The sequence below is a fragment of the Suncus etruscus genome, chromosome 2 (assembly GCF_024139225.1).
Source record: "Suncus etruscus isolate mSunEtr1 chromosome 2, mSunEtr1.pri.cur, whole genome shotgun sequence".
NCBI classification, from domain to species: Eukaryota; Metazoa; Chordata; class Mammalia; order Eulipotyphla; family Soricidae; genus Suncus; species Suncus etruscus.
In genome coordinates, this window is record NC_064849.1 from 3926696 (window position 1) to 3954181 (window position 27486).

General features: G+C 48.6%; 1 pseudogene; it reads left to right on the forward strand.

The window, feature by feature from the left end:
* LOC126001062 (histone-lysine N-methyltransferase SETD5-like) overlaps positions 1-27486 on the forward strand; it is a 57808-nt pseudogene that overhangs the window by 2714 nt on the left and 27608 nt on the right.

A 27486-nucleotide genomic window follows, 5' to 3' on the forward strand; every position in this document is an offset into this window, starting at 1 on the left:
CGAATGGGATGCTGGGGGTCGAACCCAGGTCCTTCCTGGGTGGGCCACATGCAAGGCAATGCTGTACGATCGCTCTGGCCCCCAGACTGCCATTTTTTATGAGTCCAGAGACCACCCCTGTATGGGGCAGTAAGGACAGAGTAAGGACAGATAGCTCCGGCTATCCTGAGCCAGTCCCATCCAGGTTTACAAGGAAGGGAATCTCTGTTTTGGGGCACAACCAAGTTGTAAACAAACATACAAAGGAACCAGGGACGGACCTTGGTTTGATCCCTGGCGTCCCATATGGTCCACCAAGCCAGGAGCGATTTCTGAACGCAGGGATGATCTTGGTTTTAGGTAAAATAAGGTGGAACCTAGCAGGGACCCTAAGTGTAAATGGGGTGAGGGGACCCCCAGATGAAAGATAGTTGCGGGATGGGGGGTTCTCAGAAGATGGCGCTCATGTGTTCTCCATTCAGATGCTGTCTGCACCCAGACACAGGGAGAGACGGTGCAGGGGTAATATCGGGGCAGGTGGGAGCCCTGTGATAGGCAGGATGGGGTGATACTGGGTGGGGGGCACCTGAGCTGGGCATGTGCCAGTGACTTGTCTAGCATTGACATATGAACCTGGTTTTGGAGCACCAAAGAGCAGAGTCAAGTTTGGTTCTTGTCGAAGAGGGTTGGACGAGATCCCTAAAATCAGCCTCGCGAGATGGTACAGGGGTGAGGTTTCTGGCTTGCACTCTCTCAAACCGATTTTTTTTTTTTTTAGTTTTTTGGGTCACACCCTGGGGTGCTCAGGGTTTACTCCTGGCTCAGCACTCAGAAATCTCTCCTGGCTCAGGGGACCATATGGGATGCTGGGAATTGAACATGCATCCATCCTGGGTCAGCCACTGTAAGGCAAATGATTACCACTATGCTACCACTCTGGCCCTCCAACCTAATTTTTTTCCTTTATATGTTTAATTTTTATTGAGACCAATGTGAATTCCAAGTCTTTCACAGCTGTATTTCCGGCATGTAATGACAGTGAGTTAGGGCCATTCCCACCACCACTGTTGACCTCCCTCCGCCATAGTTCCCAGCTTGTCTCCCACACCTCCATCCTCAGCCCCCTGCACTGCTAATGAAAAAGGTCCATTTCTGGGGCCACAGAGATAGCATGGATGTTATGAGGCATTTGCCCTGCATGCAGAAGGACGGTGGTTCTAATCCCAGCATCCCATATGGTCCCCTAAGCCTGCCAGGAGCGATTTTGAGTGTAGAGTCAGGAGGAACCCCTGAGCGCTGCTGGGTGTGACCCCCGCCCAAAACAAAGGAAAAGAAAAAGGTCCATTTCTCTGTCTAGCTTTTATAGTTCGGGCCTCTTGATTCTATTGTCATTGCATTGGCTTGGGCATTTAGGACTGACCGTTTTTTATTTCCACTCAATGCTCCTGAGACCTCTTGGCCCCTGGGTCCCATCCACTTTTATTTTTCTTTCCTCAGCTTGTCGGAAGACATAGAACTATGAGGCAGAATGAGACACTTCATGTTCTATGGTTCTGTGAAAAGAGCAGGGACTCCTATCTAGAAGCTGTAGTCATAAATAATACTAAAAGAAGGGGAAAAAAGAAGAAAGAAGAAAGAAGGGAGGAAGATGGGACAAGGTTCTATTTTTTTGCATAGGTACAGCCTAATTCTTTTTTTTGTTTGTTTTGTTTTGTTTTGTTTTGTTTTTGGGTCATACCCAAAGACACTCAGGGGTTCCACAGTCCGTCCTAGATCGGCTACGTGCAAGACAAATGCCCTACCACTGTGCTATCTCTCTGGGGACACAACCTAATTTTGTTTTGTTTTGTTTTTTGGGGCTACACCCAGTGACACTCATGGGTTACTGTTGTATTACATAATTAAGGATGGAGCTGGATGGCGATGGATGGTGATGAATCTCTTTCTGCCATCCCAGGCCACGTGGCTTAGCAACCCCCAGGAAGCCGGTGGGTCCCAAGTTAGGCAAACGGCGGAATTAGACTTACAAGCAGGCAGGCCTCAGGAAGCATCAGCTTTATTCAAGCCCTAGCCACCACATGTGTGTGGCCTACTCATAACCTTTTAAGCATTCAGCCATTCCAGGCTAGCCCTGCATCTTAACTCACTTTAGCCATCTTCAGGGCCAAAGGAAACGGCCAAAAAGGGGCCGAATTCCCTCGGTCCCATCCTTATCTACCTTTTCCAAGACCCCTCCCAGGAATGGGAGGTCTTGCAGGTAAGGTCACACCTATTATCCGGTTCCCAAGACCCCTCCCAGAAATGGGTGGGTCTCAGGTACACCACAGGTTACTCCTGGCTATGCGCTCAGAAATCTCGCCTGGCTTGGGGGCCATATGGGATGCTGGGGGATTGCACTGCTGTCTGTCCTAGGCTAGAGCTGGCAAGGCAGACATCTTATTGCTCCGTGCCACCGCTCCGGCCCTAACACAGCCTAATTTTTTTTTATCTCTGGCACCTACTGTGGTTCCCCCAAGTCCCACCAGGAGTGATCCCTGAGCAGAGAGCCAGGAGTAAGCCCTGAGCACTGCTGGGTGTAGCTCAAACGGAAAAAGTCAGCCTCATGGGGGTGATAAAAACCCAGCAGTGGGACAAGGGTTCGCAGCACCCTTTGCATATTTCGTTTTTTCTTTTCTTTTTTTCTTGATTTGGGGGTCACACCCAGCGGCGCTCAGGGGTTACTCCTGGGCCTGCGCTCAGAAATCACTACTGGCAGGCTCGGGGGACCATATGGGATGCCAGGAATTGAACCACCGTTGGTCCTGGGTTGGCTGCATGCAAGGCAAACATCCTACCGCTGTGCTATCTCTCCGGCCCCCCTTGGCATATTCCTGCAGAACTCACAGGACTGTTTGAGACACACAAATGAGCCCATTAGCAAAGCATGGGGTGGAAAGAAGTCGCACAAAGAATCGTTTTCATCTGGGTTTCCCGGTGAGCTTGATCTGTACCTGCCAGTTCTGCTGCCGAGGAGCTGCTGAGTGATCCCGGCCCCGCCACAGGGCTGGTTCTCTTATTATTTTCGGTGTCTGCTTCTCCGCCCGGCAGAATCACCTACCACATCAAATATAATTGTTCTGGATTGTTCACTGGTTTATTTATGCGGCTTATCTCTGTGTCCCCGGCTGGTGTGAAAATGCTCTGAGAACAAGACAAGCTCTGAGTTGTGTCATTATTCGGTTTTTAAAAAGTATTTTGTTTGGGGAGGAGCACACCTGTCGATTCTCAGGGCGGACTCCTGCCTCTGTACTCAGGGATCACTCTTGGCTAGGACCCAGGGAGTCACAGGGGTGACAGAGATCGAACCCAGGTCGGCCACATGCAAGGCAAATGCTGTCTCCAATGTCCTATTGCTTCGGCCCTCTTAGTCATTTTTCTTTCCATTTATTTACTTATTATTTATTTATTTTTGGGTTTTGGGCCATACCTGGTGGCCCTCAGGGGTTACCCCTGACTCTGCACTCAAATATCGCTCCTGGCAAGCTCGGGGGACCCTATGGGACCCTGGGGATCAAACCCAGTTTTGTTCCAGATCAGCAGCATGCAAGGCAAACGCCCTACTGCTGTGCTATCACTCTAGCCCTTTCCTACTCATTTTTCTAAACTGCTTTCCTTCTTTTTTTTTGTTTTTGGGTCCCACCCAGCAGTACTCAGGGGTTCCTCCTGGCTCTACACTCAGAAATCGCTCCTGGCAGGCTCGGGGGACCCTATGGGATGCCATATGGGAGTCGAACCACCGTCCTTCTGCATGCAAGGCAAACGCCTTACCTCCATGCTATTTCTCTGGCCCCTAAACTGTTTTTCTTCCTTCCCGATTCCTTCTCACCTCTGACCACAGCCAGGTCCCAGCTTAATGTGTGAAAGAGGCCAAAGGCCGCTGAGTGACCCCAAATCCTGGCTCCACGTGCACAAGACCCAGAAGGGCAGCCTTGGAGCACGCCAATCCCCTGCACCCCCAGACTGGGCAGTGATGATGATGGGGAGCCCAGTGACACGCCTTCCCCTCCCCTGTGTTCACTAAACTGAGCACGACTGGCTCATACGTGCAGAGCAGCCTCTGCTCATGACCAGGCTGAGGAAGATCCCGTGTCTCTGGCTGGGCCCCACTGGGGAAGAAGGAACCTCTGGGCTGTGCAGGCTTCTGGTATGAAGTGGGGGGCCCCGTTCTTCTCTTCAGGACTTCCCAGGCTCCCAGGGATCCTCACAACACGGCATTATTCATGGGGGCAAAGGCCATTTACCCCAACTCTACGCTCGGGTCTCTGTTCCACCCCACAGTGTCTCCCCTATTCCTGCTCCCCCAGGGAGACAGGTGATCAGCAGAATGGGGGTCACGTGCACAGAGGCAGGAGACCCCCTGATGGAGGGGAGCAAGGCATCATCCAGACTGCAGTGTGGAGTGAATGGGAGCTGCAAAGGGGAGCAGAGAGAGATCTGGGTACAGAGTATGGCCCTGGCAGGGGCAAGGCCAGCATGCCATCCATCGTGGGGATGTGGGGTGCATCAGGAGAGCTAAAGCTGGACCAGGGGCCAGAATCCCTGAGGCAGGGTCAGAAGGGCCGGTGCCCCCTTCCCGCCTCCCCTGGACTGGCTTCTCCTCCCTCCTGGGCACAGAGGCAGCCCCTGACCTGGTGATGCTTTGGGAAAAGTGCATGCCCGCTTGCTGATTCGGGATTCTGAGCCACTTCATGGCATAGAAAGTGGGGGTGTGGCCAGCAGAGGGGCCAATGGTCACTGCAGGTAAGCCCCTAAGCACCCTAGAGGCCACAGTGACCCCCCCAAACTTCCCCCTGGCATCACCTGTCAGAAATTCCCCCCCCCACCTGGGAGAGAAACCTCAAACAGGTAAAGGCAAAGCAAGGAAGACAGTCCTTCCTGCTAGTGGGGCGTTGCCATGGAGACCAGGTGATGTGGGAGGTCAGGGTCTGTGCAGGAGTGGGGGAGACAATGCTTTGAGGACTGGGGCACAGCAGGGACTAGCGTAGGGCCCTGGGGACCAGACTTCTGTCCTCTAAGCATGCAGGTCCCAGCCCTGGGGCTCCCTGCACCAGGCACAGTGTCAAAGCTCCCAAGAGTGCTGCCTGCCAGGTCTCCCCCAGAATGTCACTAGGAGAGAGTCAGCAGTGGGGCTGGGGGGGGGGGGGGCTCAGAGGAAAGGAAGGGAACTGTAATATCAGCTGGGGATAGAGCTGGAAAAGCTGCCAATCAGGAATCAGAGCAATAGCACAGCAGGGAGGGCGTTTGCCCTGCACATGGTCCACCCAGGTTTGATTCCTGGCATCCCATAGGGTCCCCCAAGCACCACCAGGAGTAATCCTGAGCATCACAGGGTGTGGCTCAACATAAAAACACACACACACACATGCTGTAAATTGAATCACAGCACTGTCTGCTGTGATCATCCCCCAGTCCCTGGATGTTCTGGGACCCCTGAAAGCTTTGGGAGAAGAAAACAAAACACCCCAGGCTTCTGCTGCCTTGAAGAGGAAGATGGAGGTGGCAGTAATGTCTGTGACTATTGGAACAACTGGTTCTTATACTATTCAAGATAATTCCTGGGGGCCGGGCGGTGGCGCTAAAGGTAAGGTGCCTGCCTTGCCTTGGACGGACCTCGGTTCGATCCCCGGTGTCCCATATGGTCCCCCAAGCCAGGAGCAACTTCTGAGCACGTAGCCAGGAGTAACCCCTGAGCGTTACTGGGTGTGGCCCAAAAAACAAAAAAACAAACAAAAAAAAAAGATAATTCCTTGCATGTGCTTGTTCCACTTGGGCGGGAAGCACCTCGGGACCGGCCCCTACCCCTCCCTGTTCTCCACCCATGGGGTGCTCCCACCCTTCCCAATAAAGACCTCTGGGCAAAGAAGTTCCTCCTGGTCTGGGCCCACAGTTTGCCTGTCTGCCTGCCGGTGTCCTTTTGCTGCTGGCAGAGCTTGTGGTGGGAGTTCCTGAGCCTGGTTTACCTCTCTAACTTATGTGGATTTTCTCCTATGTTGGTGTCGCTTCCAGATTCTCATTTCCCAAATTCCCCAGGAATGGGACTTGAGGTTTCCACTACACGTGACCCTTCCTCCTCCCTGCAACCTGACAGCCTAGAGGTTCCTGTTTCAGTGGTTCCCCAGAAGCCATTAGAGGCCCCCGGCTCTGTGCAGGAAGAGGTCATGCTCCTCCCTGCAGCTTGGGCAGGGATCAACAGGGCAAGGACCAAGGTCAGGATGCTCGGGGACCTTCAGCCAGGGAGATCGTTCTCAGGATGATCCCAAAATGCAATCAGTGAGGAGAAAGGAGCTGACAGCACCGAGCTAGGATTGTTTTGTTTTGTTGTGTTGTGTGTTGTCTTGGGTTGGGTTTTCTTTTCTTGCTTTTGTTGGGTTTTAGTCTTAAGGAATGAATTTGGGGCCTTTTCATTCTGGGTCCATGTCTGAGTCTGAGAGAGTGATGACCCTCAGGGAAGCAGAGAGGGGGACAGGACTGTGTGTGAGATTTCACGGCTGTCACATGGCATTTGTGTGTGTGATCCTTGTCAGCTCTAAAATAAACATGCCGGGAGAGAGATCCTGGTCCCTGTGTCAGAAATATGGGGTAAAAGGTGCAAAGTCATCAACTAGGACCAAATCTGGAGCAGAAGGGACTCCATTTTGTCAACCCAAAGTTAAGTTTTCACTGAAGGCTAACAGGGCAAAGTTTCCATTTAACGGCCAAGTCTCTACCCCAACAAGAATGACGCTGAGCCCAAGGCCCTAGAAACCGCAATATGTCGCCCTAGACATCTGGCAATAAAAGGACAGGATGAAAGCCCCTAGAGACCCCCTAGACAACAGCCAATCAACTTCAAGGTTAAGACTTTCTGCTTCTCGCCCTATAGAACCTGGACCATGACCCACTGGGCAGAGTCGCTTTCTACGGGAGGTGGCCCTGGCCTGCCAGTTTGTGGCATGTTGGTTGATGGAATAAAGCTTTGCTTTGCTTTATTCCGATTGCGTGGTCTTGTCCTTTGGCTCCAGACCCTAACACCATGTTATCATTTCCTGGGGTCCCCTAAAGAATCACAGGACCATGATGATATACACAGACTAGGGTTTGAAAGAATGTTATGGGCAAAGAGTGGTGAGTTCAGTTAGAGAAATAACTGCACCAAAAACTACCGTGACAATGAGAATGAGGGAGGGAAATAGAATGTCCTGAAGACAGGCAGAGGGTGGGGGAGAAGGAAATGGGGGCCATTGGTGGCAGAAAATAGTTACAGTGGTGAAGGGGGGGTGTACATTCAATGACTGAAACCCTACTGTAAACACTTTTGTAATCACAGTGCTTCAATAAAGAAATTATTATTAAAAATCTTAGAATAAATTAATAAAGTTTTCTGTACATGTGCATATGTTGGTAATTTTAAATATAAAGTGATAATTATAGATATATATTTCTGTATAATATATTATATTAGAATATATATAGAATATATATTTATATAGAATATTTTATTTATTTCTATATAGCATATAGAAATATCCAACACAATATATTATATAGACCTATATCATTATATTATGTATCTATTAGTATGTATTTTCACACTTATAAACCAATTAGCTGTGTGTTGCCATATTATTCTTTAAGGTTTAATCACATCTTATAGTCTTTGGAAGGATCACATATATTAAAGTACTAATATGCTATAGAAATAAAAAAATAAAGTGCGTGATGGGAAGTGAGGTGTTTGTTGGTCCCATCCGACTAAGATGTTTTCAGGATAGAAGGATCTCAGCAAGCATGAGTCCCCTGGCTGTGGTTGGTTGGGAAAGAGCCAGGAAGGTTCCCAAAAAATCCAGCATTTATAACCACAACAAAACCCATGAAAAACTCGGAATAAGAGCACTCGGCTGAAATGAATTCAATCCACTTGCAAGTCATGGCAGCGACACACAGCATCAGTTATGTTTTCATGTCCTAACAACAAACCAGATTAAAAAAGGAAATTTTTGTGAAATTTTCATTTACAACACCACCATAGTCTGGCATCAACAATGGAAATGGTGATGAATGAATATATCCAAGAGGGAAAATTTTCTGTACTCTGAAAAGGACAAGAATTGGTCAAAGAAATAAGAGGAGAAATAATAAATAGAAAAATAAAATGTTATGCCCACGGACTGGAAACCTTCATGGTGTTAAAACAGCCACAACAGCTAAAGCAATCTATAAACTCAATGGCTATTTTTTTTTTTTTTTGGTTTTTGGGCCACACCCGGCAGTGCTCAGGGGTTACTCCTGGCTGTCTGCTCAGAGCTCCTGGCAGGCACCGGGGACCATATGGGACACCGGGACTCGAACCAACCACCTTTGGTCCTGGATTGGCTGCTTGCAAGGCAAACGCCGCTGTGCTATCTCTCCGGGCCCTCAATGGCTATTTTTATATACAAATTCTATCAAAATCTCAATTTCGGCTCTTAAAATAAGAGGAAAAAACTTTAAGTTCTTATAGAACCTAGAAAACCCTGATTAGTCCCAAGAAACCTCAAGTAACTAAAAAAAAAAAAACTCATATTTTAGAAATAGTGACAAAATTACTGCCATGAAAATAGTGTCGCGTGCTTGAATAAAGACAGACATGTCGATGGTGGAAATAGATGAAGTGCAGAAGTAAATGGTTGAGTCTAAAAATCTACTGACCTTTGACAATAGTGGCAAGAGCACAGAACAGGGGGAAAGAGGGACCATTTGCATGACAAATCATTATTACAGGTGGAGACATGATGATGGCAGGCATTGGAAAAAGAGAGAGAGAAAGGGAAAAAAGAGGGTGGGAAGGAAGGAGGAAGGAAGGAAGACAACTACTCCTTCCTTACATTGAAAATGAAAATAAACTCGAACAAAATTAAAACAGGACCTCTAAAATGGCAAAACTTCAAGATAAAAAAAAAAACTTGGGGAAAGATTATTTTGATATTGGGTTCGACAATGATTTCTCTGTTACAGCACTAAAAGCTCAGGCAATAAGAGTCAAAATGGACCAGTGGGACTTGTTCTAACGAAAGCCCGTCTGCCCAGCCAAAGTAACAGAAGATTAAAAAATGCAGCCAGCAGACACTAAACATCACATCGTTGATAAGGGTTAATTTTCCAGACTTAGGAATAACCCCAGCATTCGACAGCGAAAGACGGACGACTTCATTAAAAAATAATAATAATAATAAAATAGACCAAAAACCTTGGCTAGTGTTTCTCTAAAGAAAACGCACGATTGGCCAAAAGGATTATGAAGAGAAGGTCGGTATCATGCGCTCTTTATGAGGCGGGGGACACGGCTCTGAATCGTACAGGGCCGCCCCCCACTTTCTAGAAAGACCTCAGACATTAAAAAGGGAGCTCTGGGCCGGAGTGGTGGCACAAGAGATAAGGCATCTGCCTTGCCCACTCTAGCCTAAGGTGGGCTTAGGTTTGATCCCCCGGAGTCCCATATGGTCCCCAAGCCAGGAATGATTTCTGAGCCCATAGCCAGAAGTGACTCCTGAGCATCACAGGGTGTGTCCCCCCAAGATAAATAAATAAATAAAATTTTTAAAGGGGGAGCACGGTGAGGGCAGAGAGGGGAGCACTCGGACCATGAGAGCAGAACTGGGTGCTGAGAGCAGGCAGGTGATTATGTGGGATGCCCCTGCAGAAAAAATACTGCAAACCACAGTGTCTAAAAGGAAATTGTGACATAGACACAATGGGAGGACGCCAGGCTCTAGGAAACCGTGAAATCCTCCCACTGAGACCATACAGGAACAAAAGGAAAGCAAGGAGAAGAAAATCAAAATTAAATAAAATAGGGACTGGAGCGATAGCACAGTGGTCAGCGTTTGCCTTGCACATGGCTGACCCAGGACAGACCTGGGTTCAATCCCAGCGTCAAACATGGTCCTCCAAGCCAGGATAAATTTCTGAGTGCAGAGCAGGAGTAACCCCTGAGCATCATTGGGTGTGTCCCCCCAAATACATAAATAAATAAATAAGTAAATAAATAAATGAAGGCACTGTGAGTGGTGGTAGCAGAGCGTCTGTTCCTAGAGGGCAGAGGTGCGACCCCTGAAAGGGTTCCCAAGTGTTTGTTTCTGGGGGGGTCCCTGAGAACCCCAGTGGCAGAGGGTTTTTGAGTGGAACCCTGGCTCAGCCGCCAGATACAGAGAAATTGCCACCCCCTGGCATTCCTGCTGTCTTGAACCACTGCCCCGGAATCATGTCTGGCGGGGGGTCAGGGTGATAGCCCAGGTGACCCAGGGCCAGCCAGCGCAGGCAGCTGTAGGACCTTCCTCCTGGGGACCCTCCAAGCTCATCCTAGGGCCTTTCTGGTATTAAGTTTCTTGTCCCCTGCATAGAAACTCAATTTTGCCTGAGGAAAAAGGACATTATCTTCAGTCAACTCAGAGAGGTGCCTTGTTACGAACACAGCTGCATCTAGAGATCCAAGGCATTGGGGACAGACCTTTTCCCATCTTCTTCTGGGTGTCAAGGACTTGAAAAGAGTGACTTTAGAATGATCAAGTTACCCCCAGGCATTGATTTTAAAAGCATATAGAATCAAGGGCCAGAGCAATAGCACAGCAGGGAGGGTGTTTGTCTTATATGGGCTCGATAAGGTCCCCTGAGCCTGCCAGGAGTAATTCCTGAGTGTAGAGTCTGGTATAACCTCAAATAAATAAATAAATAAATAAATAAATAAATAAATAAATAAGTATGTATGTATGTATGTATATATGTATGTATGTGTGTAAGCTTACCTTGCACTTAGCTCTGCTCATTAAAGTCCCAAACAGAAAGCAACAATGTTTAGCCAAACAAATAAATAAATAAATAAATAAAACAAATAAGTAAGCACCTGAGCATAGCAGCCCCCCAAGATAAAACAAATCTCAGCCACATGATAAATGAGTCGAAACCACACCCAGCAGTGCTCAGGCGTTACTCCTGGCTTTGTGCTCAGAAATTAACTCCTGGCAGGCTCGGGGGATCCTATGGCATGATGGGGATTGAACCTAGGTCAGCCGGGTGCAAGACAAAGGCCTTCCTTGAGGTCAGAGGGATATCACAGCGGAAGGGCATCTGCCCTGCACGTGGTCAACCCGGGAGGGACTCAGGTTCAAACCCCAGCATCCCATATGGTCCCTAGAGCCTGCCAGGAGCGATTTCTGAGTGCAGAGCCAGGAGGAACCCCTGAGCGACACCGAGTGTGGCCCAAAAACAAATAAAAAAATGCCTTCCCCCTGTGTGCTCGTTCAGGTCCCAACAGCTACGAATTCTTAACAGAAAGGTTTATCCAGAAGCATCTGGCTGTTTCCTTGGACACAAAGATAAAGCATCAATTTGCCGGCTGCTCCCTCCATGCAACGTCTTCACCTGCATCAAACATCCCAGGCCTCCTCTCTGCTCCAACCATTCCATCTCAGTTGCTTCTGGTAACAAAAAAAACTCATGTTTACCTAACCCTTGCCAAACACCATCATAATAAGCTAAACCCCATGTTTAGGTCTCTGTAGGTCTCTGGAGCTGAGAGTTGCTGTGTCTTTTACTTTTTCTTTTTTCTTTTTTTTTTTTTTTTTTTTTTTTTTTTTTTTTTTTTTTTTGGTTTTTGGGTCACACCCAGCAGGGTTCAGGGGTTACTCCTGGCGTTATGCTCAGAAATCGCTCCTGGCAGGCTCAGGGGATAATATGGGATGCCGGGATTCGAACCACTGACTGTCTGCATGAAAGGCAAATGTCTTACCTCCATGCTATCTCTCCGGCCCGAGAGTTACTGTGTCAAAAAGCTATGCATTGTAAAACGTGCTCATTGTAATTTAGACATCACCTCTGATTAAAAAAATCAGCTCAAGGGCCGGAGAGATAGCACAGTGGTGTTTGCCTTGCAAGCAGCCGATCCAGGACCAAAGGTGGTTGGTTCGAATCCCGGCATCCCATATGGTCCCCCGTGCCTGCCAGGAGCTATTCCTGAGCAGATAGCCAGGAGTAACCCCTGAGCAACACCGAGTATGGCCCAAAAACAAAAACAAAAACAAAAAAATCAGCTCAAATTATTTTTTATATTTTTATTTTACAGGTTAAAGTTTTTTAAATAAAGATACTATTTACAGTCGCATGGGGGGCACAAAAATTGTTTTCTTCTTCGTAAGGGAAGCATGACAGAAAATAATTGAGAAGCACTGGCCTAAGCAAACCTCAGGGGTAAACCCACTTTATCCACTGAGGAGTCTTTGGAAGCAGAGCCCGGGATTCAGAGAAAGCTCTGAGCTGGAGAGAAAAGAAAACGGAAGCTAGTCCAGGGAGATGTGGCCCTCGAGAAGGCGGCTTGGATGGCGTCCCTCGAATTTGAACCCTGGCTGGGTTTGACGAAGTCTTCCCAGAGCTTCAGAGCAGCTGCCTGGAGCTCTCCAGAAATAGAGCTGGGTCTCTGCAGTGACTCTCAGCTGGGGGTCTGCCCGCTGGCCCCCTCCCAGGCCACCAGAGCTGAGTGCACGTACCCCGATGTGGGTCCCCCCTGAGAGTTGCCCCAAGACAACGTGCAGCTGGAGGAACAAGACCTTTCTGTCAGCCGCACCAGCAGCAAGCTTGAGTTCCAAGACCGGGCTTCATGTTCTTTCTCTGTGGCCTGAACCACCTCCATAGGCCAAAGATTATTGGAAACCTAGGACCCAGGTGCCAAGCAATTTCTAAATATCATAAACATTATTTTCTTTGCATGTGGCAGACTGCCCTGCTGGAGTTAGGAGTCAGAGAGAGGCCACGGGGAGCCAGGATGGACAGACAGATGGGCAGATGGAGTCAGAGCTCAGATCTGAAGGGCTTTAGGATTTGAGTTTTACTACCTCACTCCCGACATACTAGCTGAACATTGCTGGGCTCTGCCTGTTTGGGGGCCACACCAGACAGCACTCAGGGGTTACTCTTGGCTCTGCACTCAAAAATCACCCCTGGGGGCTGGCAAGGTGGCGCTAGAGGTAAGGTGTCTGCCTTGCAAGCGCTAGTCAAGGAAGGACTGCGGTTCGATCCCCGGCGTCCCATATGGTCCCCCAAGCCAGGGGCAATTTCTGAGCGCTTAGCCGGAAGTAACCTCTGAGCATCAAACGGGTGTGGCCCGGAAAACCAAAAAAGAAAAAAATAAAGAAAGTTGTGTATGAAAACCAAAATAGAGTGGCTAATTCGTATCCTGGATATGAACAAAGAAAGAAAGAAGTATTTTCTCCTTTAAAAAAAAATCACCCCTGGCAGGCTCAGGGGACCATATGGGATGCCGGAGATCAAACCCAGGTCCATCCCAAGCCAACCTCGTGTGAGGCAAATGCCCTACCGCTGTGCTATCTCTCCGGCCCTAGCAAACACAATTTCTGTCCAGGCCAACATCCGTCTCAGACAGACACACACAGACTGGTTGTGCCACCCCACAAATGTCTGGATTTCAAAGCTTCCAAACTGCCGCTTTGGCTAAGGCCTGCAACAGGGGACCCCCGTGTGGATGTGCTCCCACTGAATTAACAAGAGTTTTGGACGAAGGGAGGCTGGGGCTGGGCCCATCTGGACCCTGGCAGACTGACTTGGTCCCTAATCCCCAGACTCATAACCCTGAATCTCCTCCCAGACATGCCTTTTACAATCTAACACGACAGTCATCAACCGCTATTTAAAGACACGCCAAATTTTTTTTTTCCAACCGGCAGAAATCAAGCGCTGAGTAGTTCTCTGTAACTCTGCGATTTATTGTTCTCTGCCACTTCAATTAAGGACTCTCCCGCACGCAGCAGAGAAATCATGTGTTTTCATTACACCGGGACCGAGACCAATTGACAGCCACGATGTTTTCAGCCTCTCAACACCCACCAGAAAACCGGTTGCAGGCATCACAGACATTTTATTTACACCAAATTCTTTTTTATTTATTTATTTTTTGGATATGTCAGTGTGTAGTTTTTCCCATTTTTTAAAAATAAACAGCTGTTTGGGTTTCAGCTCCCTGAGGTAAATATTGTACAAGTTCTGTAAATGTGTGTTTGCTGGAGTCCTGCACACAACCATGCATACAATAACACACACGTGCATACATGTACAATACACACGTATGCACACACACACACACATGTGGCCCACACTGCCCTGAATTCCTCCCGCCAAAGGCAGAAGCAGAAAAGTGATCTCCCTTACTCTTGACTCTGAGACCCCCAACCCCTTCTTTGTTCTGTTCGAGTCTCCCAGCTGCACAAAGTTTCTCTCATGAGACTAGCTCTAGGTTCAGGATTTGGGGAAAGGGATCATAGAATGAAGCTTTTGCAGAAAAAAACCACTCCTACCTTCTCCAAGCCTCCTGACCAGGGGAGCTGAAACCAGGTGGAGAAAAGGAAGATGGAAAGAGAGATGGACCAACAAAGTGAAGCTGCAGAACAGGGTAACAGCCAGCCAGCAGAATAGACTCCCAGGGGCTAGCGTGATAACACAGCAGTAGGGCGTTTTCCTTGCATGTGGCCAACCTGGGTCGGACTTGGGTCGGTTCCCAGCATCCCATAGGGTCCCCTAAGCCTACCAGGAGCGATTTCTGAGCGCAGAGCCAGGAGGAACCCCTGAGTACCGCCGGGTGTGCCCTAAAATGAACAGAACAGGCTCCTGCATAAGTGACTGTTACAAGTGACTATGAGGAAATAAACAATCCTGAAGAAAAGGCAGAAGAGAAAGAAGTGGCTGGCAGATGACCAGGAGACCCCAGCTCAGGCTGAAGTCATCATGCGCGCTTTGGAAAACTTGGAGAAAAGGAACGGCGGGATCTGCCTTTGGAGCAAAGCAGCTCTGCTATAGAGTTTACTGCACCTCAGAGACCTCTCCGGGAGGGAAGAGCAGAAAACGGAGGCCCCCCGATATTGAAGTTAGCAGCCTTGTTTCAAACATCTCTGTCCCAAGCACTACCCAGAGTGTTGGCTTAAAGACCCGAGGTCTTCTCAAGCAGGGGGATGTTACTGCAGAAAAACCAACCCCAAACTACCTCCAGCAAAGCCACTAGAGCCCCATTTCTCTGTACCAGACCAGTTCAGCCCAAAGACTGAAGGTCAGAAGCAGGCAGAGCCGGCAGCATAGGCAGCCTTGGAAGAGGAAGGCAGTGAATGGTCTATTGCTCCTATTGAAGCTGTGAGTATAGACAGGTCAGGAGAAAACAGGCCGTCCACAGGGTCTGACCCAGCTGTAGTGTCCCTAACAGGGGCCCATGTCAATAGTTAGCTGCAGCTAAATACCCCCCAAACCCACAAATATCTAATTCTAGAGTGGCTAAATGACAAAGCAGAGATATAAGACTGTCCTACTGGATGCCCTTTACGTCTCACCATGAATCCAACTCCATTGGCAATAGCATGGAACATGTTACTAGTTCTTATCCATTGCCTGCTCATTTGCACCACCCCAAAACACTACCTACTCTTTAGGTTTATTCCTGAAAGATGTCAAAGGCCACTTCTGCCAGATGGCACACCCAGCTCCTGTAAAAAAAAAAAAAATTAAAAAATACTGGATAAAACAAGCTTTAGAAGAAAGTAGGACTCAAACACCCCCCTAAGAGACTAAAACTCAGCACCTAGACCAAAGCGATGAAAGCAGTATTTCTTCTAGTATTTCAAAGGCAATGCACAGACTTGCTAATCCCACTGAAGAGATGGAAAGTTTTTGGTTTTGGTTTTTGGGTCACACCCAGTGGCGCTCAGGGGTTACTCCTATCTCTACCCTCAGAAGTCACTCCTGGCAGGCTCAGGGGACCATATGGAATGCCAGGGATCCAACTCGCATCCTTCCTGGGTCAGCCTCATGCAAGGCAAACTGTGCTACCACACTGACCCTGGAAAGAAGTCTTAATACCTGATGATGGAGCAGGGTATCACCAAGTCACTGCAGCCTTTTTCTCCCCGTTTTTTCTCGCCACCCCTTCCTCGTGTGACTCTAAGAGCCCCAGCTAACCATACCTGGCCCATCTCAGCCCAGAGAAGAGGAACAATGGGTGAATACAACAGCCTCATGTTCTCGCCAACCCCAACCTCATTACTGCTTGTCGCTGCAGCTCTTTGCAGTTTGAAGACATAACCACCACCCCGTCAAGAGCCCCCGTTAGCCAAGCTTGGTCATCGAAACATGTGGCCTTGATCAAAGCAGTTGATTTGGATCCCAACACTAACATTTGTGTTGATCAACCTTCCCTGATCAGCCCAGGCCATTTGGGGCTCTGCACCCTTCCTTTGGATGCCCTCAGACCCCCCTGGATCCCCTCAGAAGGCAGGAGGAGAGACGCACCTCAGAGCCTCCTGAGAAACCCAGACCTGGCGTCGTTTCAGGCCGAATTGAACTTAAGGTGGTGAAAGGGCCTGTGAAGGAGGCCGGCGTGCCCCCCGGAATCCTGCCCAGAGGAAGATGATTTCCTGCTAGAGCAGAACAAGCAGAAATGGGAAGCCAAGGAGAATTCTGCGGGGGGGGGGGGGGGGAAGCAACTCTGCACAGAGCAGAAACAAGTCTGCAGGGCTCAAAGCGGTGGCACAAGATTTAGGGTGTCTGTCTTGCATGTGCTGACCTAGGACAGACTGCAGTTCAATCCCCTGGCGTCCCATATGGTCCCCCAAGCCAGGAGCAATTTCTGAGGGTGTAGCCAGGAGTAACCCCTGAACATCACAGGTGTGGCCCAAAAAAAACAAAAACAAAAACAAAACAAAACAAAAAACAGGTCTGCAGGAGCAGGGCAGGACAGCACACTCGTCTCTGATGCTGCTGTGACAAACTTTGACAACGACTTTGCTGGAATCAATTTGAGAACTGGTTCTTTCTTCTGCCTGAGAAGACCAGGGGTCCTCAACCAGAATCCCGGCTTCCTCTCACACAACAGCCTCCCATTTTCACTCGTCTATGTCTCCTTGGAGGCTCTTCAACTCACTACAGATCAGGAGGGTATAAACAGTCAGTGCAAGAGATCCAAGTCAGTAGATCAACTCTGAGAAGGAGGGAGCAACCCTGAGGTCCTTCGAGCAGCGTGCTGGTGACCCACAAAGGAGAAGCCTCTCCACCCTGGGAGAGCAGTAGCCCTGAGGACTCGAACCCTAGGCATGGTGAAGGCCCAGAGACCTGAGCTTGCAAGGCACCACCGTGTATAGCTCTTAACACACAGCTACTAGCTCCTGCAGTAAGAGCCTGTGGACAGAACCCCAAAACCTGCTGCAGCAGGGCTCTTCCCCCTTCCTTAGGGCACCCCATTTGGTCTCCTGGCTAGAGCTACCAGATGCTGCCCTGAATCCAAGAATCCCCCCTATTAAGGTCCCTCTGAGTCCTCCCTGTCTTCTGAGTTCTCCTCCAGCCCTGCCCACCCTGTGTCCTCAGACTTGGTCCCATTTACCAGGACACCCGGCTACTGCAGCAGGGATGGATCTTTTTTTCCAGTTCCAGCCTTATCCCACAGGGGCCCCCCAACTTCCTGGTCTCAGACTTAGTCTATCACTCCAGCATTGGAACTGTGAATTCCAAGTCCCACTCTCAGTACTCTCAGCCATCAGATTTGCAGCCTGTCAGTCTTTTGCTGCTTACCAGGTCTCCAGGGTATTTGCTATCTCCAGCGCCCAGAAATGCCCACATTGTGGGCACCAGTGGAAGAGGGCACCAGTTCCAGCTCCCACCCACCCTGCTAGGGTCCAGCATCAAGAGGTTTGGGGCAGATCTGAATGCCCGTACCTGCTTCCACCCAGCTGCCTCTGGAACCAGGCTGAACGACTCACTGGGGAAGGGTACAAACGTCACAGGGTCAAATCTGGTTGACAAGAAACAGGATTTTGTGGTCACAATGGACTCTGACCTTGAGGAAAAGATGTAAATCTTTTTTGTCTGTTTGTTTGTTTTGTTTTTAGACCACACCCAGTGACGCTCAGGGGTTACTCCTGGCTCTGCACTCAGAAATCACTCCTGGCTTGGGGGACCTTATGGGACATGGGGGATGGAACCACGGTCCATCCTACATTAGCGCATGCAAAGCAAACGCCCTACCACTTGCTCTACCGCTCTGCCCCCAAAGATGTAAATCTTGTCAGGAACAGAGACTGTAAAAAAAGTTTCTCCCTGTTAAAGGTAAAAATAAAAACTGCCGTTTTTTATCAATATCTTATTTTTTGTTTGTTTTGAGGCTGCAGCCCACAGTGTTTAGGGGTTCCTCCTGGCTCTGCACTCAAGAATCACTCTTGGCAGGCTCAGGGTATCCTATGGGATGGTGGGGATCAAACCCGGGTCAGCTGTGTGCAAGGCAAACAAACACCCTCCCCACTGTGCTCTCACTCTGGCTCCAAACGTCTTTATTTATTTTATTTTAATTTAATTTGGTTTTGGGGTCATGCCCAGCAGCGCTCAGGGGTTCCTCCTGGCTCTACGCTCAGAAATTGCTCAGGGGACCATATGGGATGCTGGGATTTGAACCACCGACGGTCTGCATGTAAGGTAAATGCCTTACCTCCATGTTATCTCTCTGGCCCCCAAAGTCTTTCTTTTCACTGTATTTTCTTTTTATAGAAAGACATGACAATCACCCCTAGACAATTTAACGCAAGGTCCTTCTGGAAATAAAAATAAATTTACCTATGACAACGTGTCTGCTTCTAGGGAAATGGTAAGAAACAATGGGCCAAGGTCAGGGCTTTGTGCTCAGAGAAACACGTCGCTTTCTCCACCCTCTTTTGCTCTCAAAATAGGACCCTGCTGTCTGACACGAGCCTTTTCTTCCTTTCCAAAGGCTCCTAACATTTGGAAAGTGGGAACGCGTGTCTAAATAAACTCACTCAAAATTACGCATGGTGATTTCTCTCTCTCTCTCTCTCTCTCTCTCTCTCTCTCTCTCTCTCTCTCACACAATTCATTGCTTCCTCATTCTTCCTGACTAATAAATACACTGCAAATAAAGGCTAAATAATGCAATTAAGGCCAGTAGATGAGTCTTCCGAGGAAGACCTAGATGAAGAGCTGCTTCAGGTGGCTTTGATCTTTTGCTTTCTCCCTCCACACTTTTCCTGGCCTGGAATATTGGTATGATGGCTGCTTTATGGCTTCTACTTTGTGTTACAGAGATGACCCAGAGAGTAAGGGCTGGGATTAAAGATGGAAAAGGGTAGAAACCCCAGTGCTCGCCCTGTTTTAGAATATGTGAGGGGGGGAATGGAAGTTTTCTTGGCTGGAGGAATCTAGATCATTTGCCACTGGACAGGATTCTTGATAGATGCGTGAACTGTGGCCCAAGTCACCTTAATGCCTACAGGAAAATGACACATAATGCTTGGTCCTCCCATGTAATCAGCCTCTTAATTCTTTACCCTTAATTAATAATAAATAATTGCTTTCAATGGGGCTAAAGAGATAACACAGCAGGTAGGACATTGGCCTTGCATGTAGCCAACTGGATTTGATAGCCAGCATTCCATAGGATCCCCTGAGCACAGAACCAGGAGTAACCCCTAAGTACTGCCGGGTGTGGCCCAAACATAAACAAAAGAAATTGTTTTTGCTTCTCACTGCTCATCTCCTTGGGCCTCGTTCTCTATGACCAAGGAATCCCAGAACTCTTCCCATACTTTCAGAGACCCTAATCTGTGAGGGTCAGCTCTGTCACCTGCCCACACAGAGGCCAAACTCTCCCCACACAGACGTACCCCCAGCTGCCCAAGAGTTGTGGTTTGGTCGAGGCCCAAGGTATGGGTGGGTAGCCCTGGGCCATCTCGATATGGAGCCTGCATGTCCTCTGTGAAGTCTGGAGCAGAAGACCTCCATTTTGTTGAACCAAGGCTGAGTTTCTATCCCAGCAGTAATGACACAGATCCCAAGGCCCTATAAACCACACATGCCACCCTAGATATCTAGCCATAGCAGGACAGGATGAAACCCCCTAGAGGCCCCCTAGACAACAGCCAATCAACTTCAAGGTCAAGCCTTCCTGCTTCTCGACCTATAGAACCTGGATCGTGACCCCTGAGTGAGGTCGCCTCCTACGGGAGGTGGCCCTGGCCGGCCAGTTTGTAGCATGTTGGTTGCTGGAATAAAGCTTTGCTTTGCTTTATTTTGATTGTGTGGCCTTCTTCTTCACCTCTGGGCCCTGTCACCCTCTGCACAGTCCAGTCATTGTTTCATCATTGCTGCTTCCCCGGAGTTAGTTAAGACAATAAATATAAAAAGCTATGGCTCTCGGAGCTTCTGACACCAAACATTTTTCTCTTGTTTCTTTACTTTTCTTTTTTCTTTTTTGGTAGTTTTTTGGGCCACATCCGGTTACTCCTAGCTCAGTACTCAGAAATCGCTCCTGGCTTGGAGGATCATATGGGACACTGGGGATGAAACCCAGGTCTGTCCTGTGTCAGCTATGTGCAAGGCAAACTCCCTGCCACTGTGCTATCACTCTAGCCCCTCTCTTTTGTTTCTGTCTTGTTTTCTTACTCCTCACAGAGCCCCTGCTCCAGGCCTGTCCACAGGGGCAGGTGACTTGCATGGTCCTGGCAGGGTCCAGCTGTGCCAGCTCCAGAGGCAGTGACAGATGTTTCCCCTCATAGGTTATATTCTTCCACTAGCAGCTCTAACTAACTGGAAAAACCAACTGGGCGTTCCAAGTGTGTCTGGTGACCTGGTGCCACTTCTACCAGAGCTCATCGAGGCAGACCAGCCTGAGGGTGCTGAGACATTGGATCTTCTAGTGCCAGTAGCCCCTGGCACCAGTCAATGCTGCTCAGGGTCTGTAGAAAGACCCTTGTAGTGCTGAGGGTCAAACCATGCCTGGAATTGGTTTGACCCTCAGCACTACAAGGGTCTCTCTGTCCCCTTGGACCCTGAGAAACCATTTTTTTTTCAGGCAGGATTTTGTGAAAGGCCTACTTTCAGAGAAAGCCCAAGAAATGATAGAATTAGAACCTAATTCCGATCCAAACTCATTTCCAATCCCCGGATCTCGGAAAGGCCAAGGTTCATATGCTTGATGAGATTTTTGCAAGTGCAAAGTAGAGAGTGAAGGTTTGGGGGGCTCAGCGGCCTTAGAGTTGGATTTTCAAGGCTAAATACGGCAGCAGAGAGAGCCGAGGAGCTTCCAGCCTCCTCTGATAGCTTCTGAAGAGGCCAACCAATTCCTCTTTTTATTATTTTTTTAAATACTGATTTCATAAATAGATCAAGGGGGGAACACGTTTCACAAACAACCCTTTCCATAAGCTTTTTTGCATAATCAAAGCCGGCTATCAGAAAAGTAGGCCCTCGCCACGTTCGTGACGATTATTTTCAGAATGTTCAAAGGATGATTGGCAAGGACAAGGTGCTCCTTCAGAGGCTGTTGAGATCGTCTGTGTGAACTGCAAAATGACTCTCAGGGATCAGCGTCGAGCTAAAAGGGACAGCCATCCATCAAAGTCTTCCTTCTCTGAAATCAAAATAATTTGCCCCCTGATCACGTGTGGCTCTTTAGTTTTCCTCCACATGATTAAAAAATAAATAAATCAAGTGGAAAGTCGCAGGACATCTCATCTGACCCGTTCCTGGCCCTGTTGCTCCTGGGAACCCTTGTGACTGTCCTGGTGAGGTCACAGGGAAGGCAAAAAAGGGGGAGCCCATATACCTGGTCTGGGTTATCCTGGGGTATAGTGATTGGCTTACCTGTCAGTGTTTCAAGCTGACAATATTACTGCCTCATGCCTGGCACCCTTGTCTCTGTGGCCCTTCTTTTTTATTTTTGTTGGTTTGGGTTTTGGGTCACACCTGGCAGCGCTCAGGGGTTACTCTTGGCTCTGCATTCAGAAATCACTCCTGGCAGGCTCAGGGGACCATATGGGATGTTAGGAATTGAACCCAGGTCTGTCTAGGGAGGATGCAAGGCTGTGCTATTGCCCCAGCCCCAGTTTGAGATGCATCTACTTATCAGGTCTCTCTCTATGGTTTTCTTTGAGCTATTATTTTTATGTGGGAATTAGAGTGTGAATAGGTGTGAAAGAATATATGTTCAGGCATGTTTCCTTTTGTATATTTATTATATTTATTATTATTATTATTATTATTATTATTTTGGTTTCTGGGCCATACCTGGAGGCGCTCAGGAGTTATTTCTAGCTCTGTGTTCAGAATAAAATGCAGGGAATCGAACCCAGGTCCATCCCGAGTCATTGCATATGAGGCAAATGCCCAACCACTGTGCTATCGCTCGGGCCCTCTGTGGCCCTTTTAATCCCTGTTACTAGGGGCTACTGCTCCACACACGTGACATCTTTAGGGGTCCATCCTCTTGTGGCCTCGACCCAGTCTACCTGGTACCATCCTGGCCTGTCCCAGCGGCCTGACCTGGTCATGGAACTGACGCCGAGAGAGGCTGGGCGGGAGTTGGTGAAGGATGCAGCGCTGGTGACACCGATTGGTAACTGTCACCAGCCTGGCTGCCCTTGGCTGTCACCCGCCCGTCTCTGACAAACAGTGGCCCATGTGGCCTCGCTCCCTTCAACATCTATAAATATAAATCCAGAATAATAAAAGGCCTTTGCTCCTGGCTCCGGCTCAAAACCTGCTTTGTGAACTCCAGTCATTTGCAATTTTATTTACCCTGAAAAACGACATGGTCTCAGGGGCTTGTAACTGGGACTGGGATGGACCCCAGAGCACGGAGGTTTCAGCACAAGAATGCTGATCCTAGAGGGGGCTCAGAGAGAGACATAGAGAGAGAGAGATACAGAGAGAGACAGAGAGAAACAAAGATAGGGGCCAAAGAGATAGCACAGCAGCAGAGCATTTGCCTTGCATGCAGTCGACCCAGGGGGGAACCCGATTCGATTCCCAGCATCCCGTATGGTCCCCCATGCCTGCCAGGAGCGATTTCTGAACACAGAGCTAGGAGTAACCCCTAAGTGCTGCTGGGTGTGGCCCAAAAACTAATAAATAAATAAAGTTTTGTTGTTGTTTTTAAGAAAAACAAAGAGAGAAGACAGCAGGGAGGTGCTTGCTTTGCTTGAGACTGGCCTGGGTTCAATCCCTGATACACCAAATAGTCCCCCAAGACACAGAGCACTGTCCTACAAGGCCAGTGACCCCAGCCTGCTGACAGGCTCTTCCTTAGGACCTTCGGCACTGCCCGACTCCAGGCCTCCCCCTCAGTCGTCGCTGTCCATCGGCCTTTCCTGGCTGCCTGTCTGGGCAGTGCCTTGGGCCAACACCATCCCAACCTGGCCGTCATTCCAAAACCAGAAGCCACCACCACAGAAGGTCAATGTCTGTGGGGACTGTGAAAGTCTGAGCAGGCAGGAAAGCCCTGAGCCTAGCATGTGCCATGCAGGCCTGTGGGCAGGGCACAGATCAGTCGAGCCTTATGCACAAAGCATGTGGAGCTGGGAATAGTCATGTGGGAGCAAGCCCAGAGCTGGGATTCACCACCAGCTGGTTTTAAGTGTGTGGGGGGGGCAACACAGCTCGCCCCACTCTGCCTTCCTCGACAGAGCCCACTGTGGGCACCTGCCTGGAACAGGTTTGGCCTGAGATCAAAGATTTCCTGTCCCTGGGCCACTCTGCTCCCCCAGATCACAGAAGGGGGGTGCTCGAGGGGGCCTTAACAGCATATGTCAAAGGATAAAAAAAGCTCTCAAAGAAAACCTACCAAAAAGAACCTTTCCAAGACAAATTCTCCTACCTGTGTCATTTCTATGCAGCTGAGACATTCAGTTTTTTGTTTTCCACAAAAACCCAGAAGTTTAAACGGTTGTTTTATAAAAAGCACCAGGCACTTCTCTGCACTGAGGTCAGGTCTGCTGTGAAGCTGCTCTGACCCATCTGCCAGGCCCAGTTCTGGCCTGTCTCGAGGTGGCCAGTGGAGAGGACATGGGAGAGATTCCCTGTGCACCGTGACAAGCAGGCGGTACATTGTGCACCCGTCAGAGATTCAATTCTCCCAACGCAGCCTTTCCGAAGTTGACAACCGCCGGCAGACGGGAGGAAGCCATGATTACATTTAACAGCTAAAATTAAAGGAGCTTCGTGTGAATAAAGTAAATAAGAATTATTAGGACGGAGATGGGCGAGGACAGCCGGAATTGCTCATCTTTTATTAATCAATCCATTCCGCATAAGAAGTTGGCTTTATGAGCCTGAACCGACGTAACTCAATTATGTTGTGTGATTGCGGGCGCCATCAGAAGAGGACCACCGAAAGCTGGTTTTTGAAAAACTGCCACTTCGCATCAAGGCTGCTCTGCCCGCTCATCTCTGTGGCTTCCTGATCAAAGAAGAGCTGGGAGGCTGGTTTTTGGGGAGCTGTGGCAGAGGCTGCCCTAGTACTCGGTTCCTCAGTGTGGGTATGCCCTCCCCCAATTTATTGTTTATCCCACCTCAATGATCAGAACCGCCCAACCTGGAATGGACAGATAGAGGAGTCTGCCTGGGGGGAGAGAGGGGATAAGGAGAGTTAGAAGTCAGCAAAGGGGGTCAGTCAGCAAGGAAGCCTCGAGAGCAGGTAAAGGGGAAACAGAGGCAGGGAGAACCAGAGAAGGAGCAGAGAAGTGGCTGCTTGGAAAAGGTTAGCATAGAAGCCATGTGAGGAAATGCACATGGCGGTAGGGACCGTGAAATAAAGTTGGCTGACTCCTGGAACTTCATCTGACTGCTTTGGGAGTTTCTCCACCATCACCCTGCAACCTTCAGACCCACCAGGCCTTAGGGGTCTCAGAAGCTGGGCCAAAGAAGCCGAGAAAGGCCTCACCACTCCCCCTACTAACACACATGGACTGTCTCTATATAATAAAATAACACCTCACCCCTGTTTCCCTGGCATCTTCTCAGGGCAGAGGATGAAGCTTTATCTGTGGACCCCAAACTTGCACCAGGCTTTATACCCAAATCCGAACCTTCCAAATCACCTGGCCCCAACCAACTCTGAGCTGCTTCATGCTACCTGAAAGACCCTGTGCATGTGCTTCGTGGATGAACTAGTGTTCAAGAAACATTCCTCTGTCCTCACAGTCCCCGATTAACTCGGTTCCACAGCCAACCCAGAAGAGAAGTAAGCAATGGTGCTGGTTGACGGGCCTGAGAGAAACTCTGCAGAGAGGTTCATGTGTCTGGAAGGTGGCAAGAAGGGACTGGCTGGTGTACCAGGAGCTGAGCTTCATGTCTCTGTTACCAGTGACAAAGATATTTTTCCTTAAAAAGTGGATGACATGGAACTGGAGTGGTGGTGCAGCAGTAGGGTGTTTGCTTTGCATGCGCTGACTTAGGACGAACCATATGGTCCCCCAAGCCAGAAGCGATTTCTGAACACATAGCCAGGAGGAACCCCATAGCGTCACCAGGTGTGGCCCCAAAACAAAAACAAACAAACAAACATGGATGACAATAGCACAGCAGTAGGGTGTTTGCCTTGCATGTGGCAGGCCCGGGACAGACCAGGATTTGATCTCCGGATCCCATATGGTCCCCCAAGCCTCCCAAGAACAATTTCTGTGTAAAGGGCCAGGAATAACCCCTGAATGCCGCTACGTGTGGCCCAGAAACCAAAAATAAATTAAATATATAATTAGATGACTTCCCCTCTTTCCACAGCAGGCCTACACGCCACTTCTGTGCCACTGACCGTGTCTCTCATGATCCCCTTGAAAAGTCCCAGTAACATTCTGCGAGTTTCCACACCCAACATGGACAGGTGGCCTTTCCCCATTCCCTGCTCTTAAGGGTGTGGTTTAAGGATCTTCTCGTGTGGTTGTTGAGGAAAGCAGACATTGATCCCCACAAAGTATGCAGGAGAGCTCACCTGAAAATGAGTGGAGTGCATGATCACCATTATGCAGAATCCTCATCAATAGAAGATTCATTATTGATTCCTTTAAATAGGCAGAAGGATGGGGAAATACAGTCAGGTTCTGGCCAACATCCTGAACAACCAGCTTCGTGAAGACCTTGGAGCGACTGAAGCAGATACGAGCCTATGGGGGTCTGTGCCACTTCTGGGGACTTTGCATCAGAGGCCAGCACACTAACCAAGCACTGGCCACACTGTGGGTGTGTCCAAGAAAATATAAGTCTGTAGGCTTCATCTAATAATCAATAGTTTATACACTTTAAAAAAATGGAATGACTTTTGGGGTCAGAATGGATAGCAGAGCAGGGAAGGCTTTACCTTGCACATAGCTGACCCGAAGGTCAATTCCCACCCTCTCATAGGGTCCCTGAGCCTGCCTGGAATGATTATCTGAGCAAGAAATTTCCTGGTTGTGTCCCCAAAACCAAATGAATAAAAAACTGGATGGCTTCCTGCATTGGGGATTAAATGAGACGAAATTAAGACATTGCTTTTCCAGTCAATTATGTTGAGCTGGAAATAACATTAATCTTTCCCTACAATGGTATCAGTATGTGGAAGTGGGGGGCAGAGAGACAGGTTAGCAGGTAAGGCACTGCCCTTGCATGTTGCTATGAGGGCTTAGTTTCATGGTTTCCCCTGAGCACAAAGCCAGAAGGTGGTTCATGAGCACAGAGCCAAGAGTAAGCCCCTTGAACACCACTCAGTGTGGCCCCCAAACAAACAAAGGGTATATCTTTGAGAATCTGAAAAGATAGTACAAGAGTTATGGTGCTTGTCTGGCATATGGCTTGACCTGAATTCCAAGTACCAACTACAGATTTCCTGATCCCTGCCAAGATGGATCCCTTAAGCACAGTGCCGAGAGTAAGCCCTGTGAATCATTAAGTGGTTTTTTAAAAAAATAAACCAAAAATTTAATTATTAAAAAGAAACAAAGAGAAAAATAATTTCTTCAGATAGAGAAATCCATAAGCTACGGGACAACTTTGAGCAGCTTAATAGAAAGAAAGAGAAACACAAGAGAGGAGGAATGCGTGAAGAAATAATGGGGCAAACTGTCCACACTTAATGAAAACAATAAACCCACAAACCCAGGAAGTTGAAGCAATCACGATGTGTCTATATTTTCATCTTTATCCATCACTAGGGGGAACAAGAGAGACCATTGACCAGCCTGGCTATGTCAGAAGCAATTGTTTTTTCCGGGGATAAAATATGGTCATCTTGGTACACATCTGTGGTTCATTCTAGAGTGTGCTGGTTTTATTTTTTAAGTCTGTTTATTTATCAAAAATTACATCCTCGTCTCAGGAGCAAAGGTTGCCAATAAGCAGCCACTCATTGTGGGGAAATGCTCCAGCACACTCTCAAGCGAGCTGGTCTGGCTTGGCTTGGCTTTGGTTCAGAGTGTAGAACTTGAAAGAGCAGGTACAGGTTGGTACCTGACTCTCAAAAGCTAGCTAGGAGGCTTACCTGTTGGATGATTCTCAACAGCCAGCCTGATTTTTTTTTTTAAATAAAACCATCTAAAAGTAGAAGCTTCTCGTCCTATCAGCATTAGCTCTAATGCAAAAATCAAGGGAAGATCGAATTTGCCATATGGACATCTGGTCAACCCTCTAAGAGACTCATTATCTGCAGCATCCATC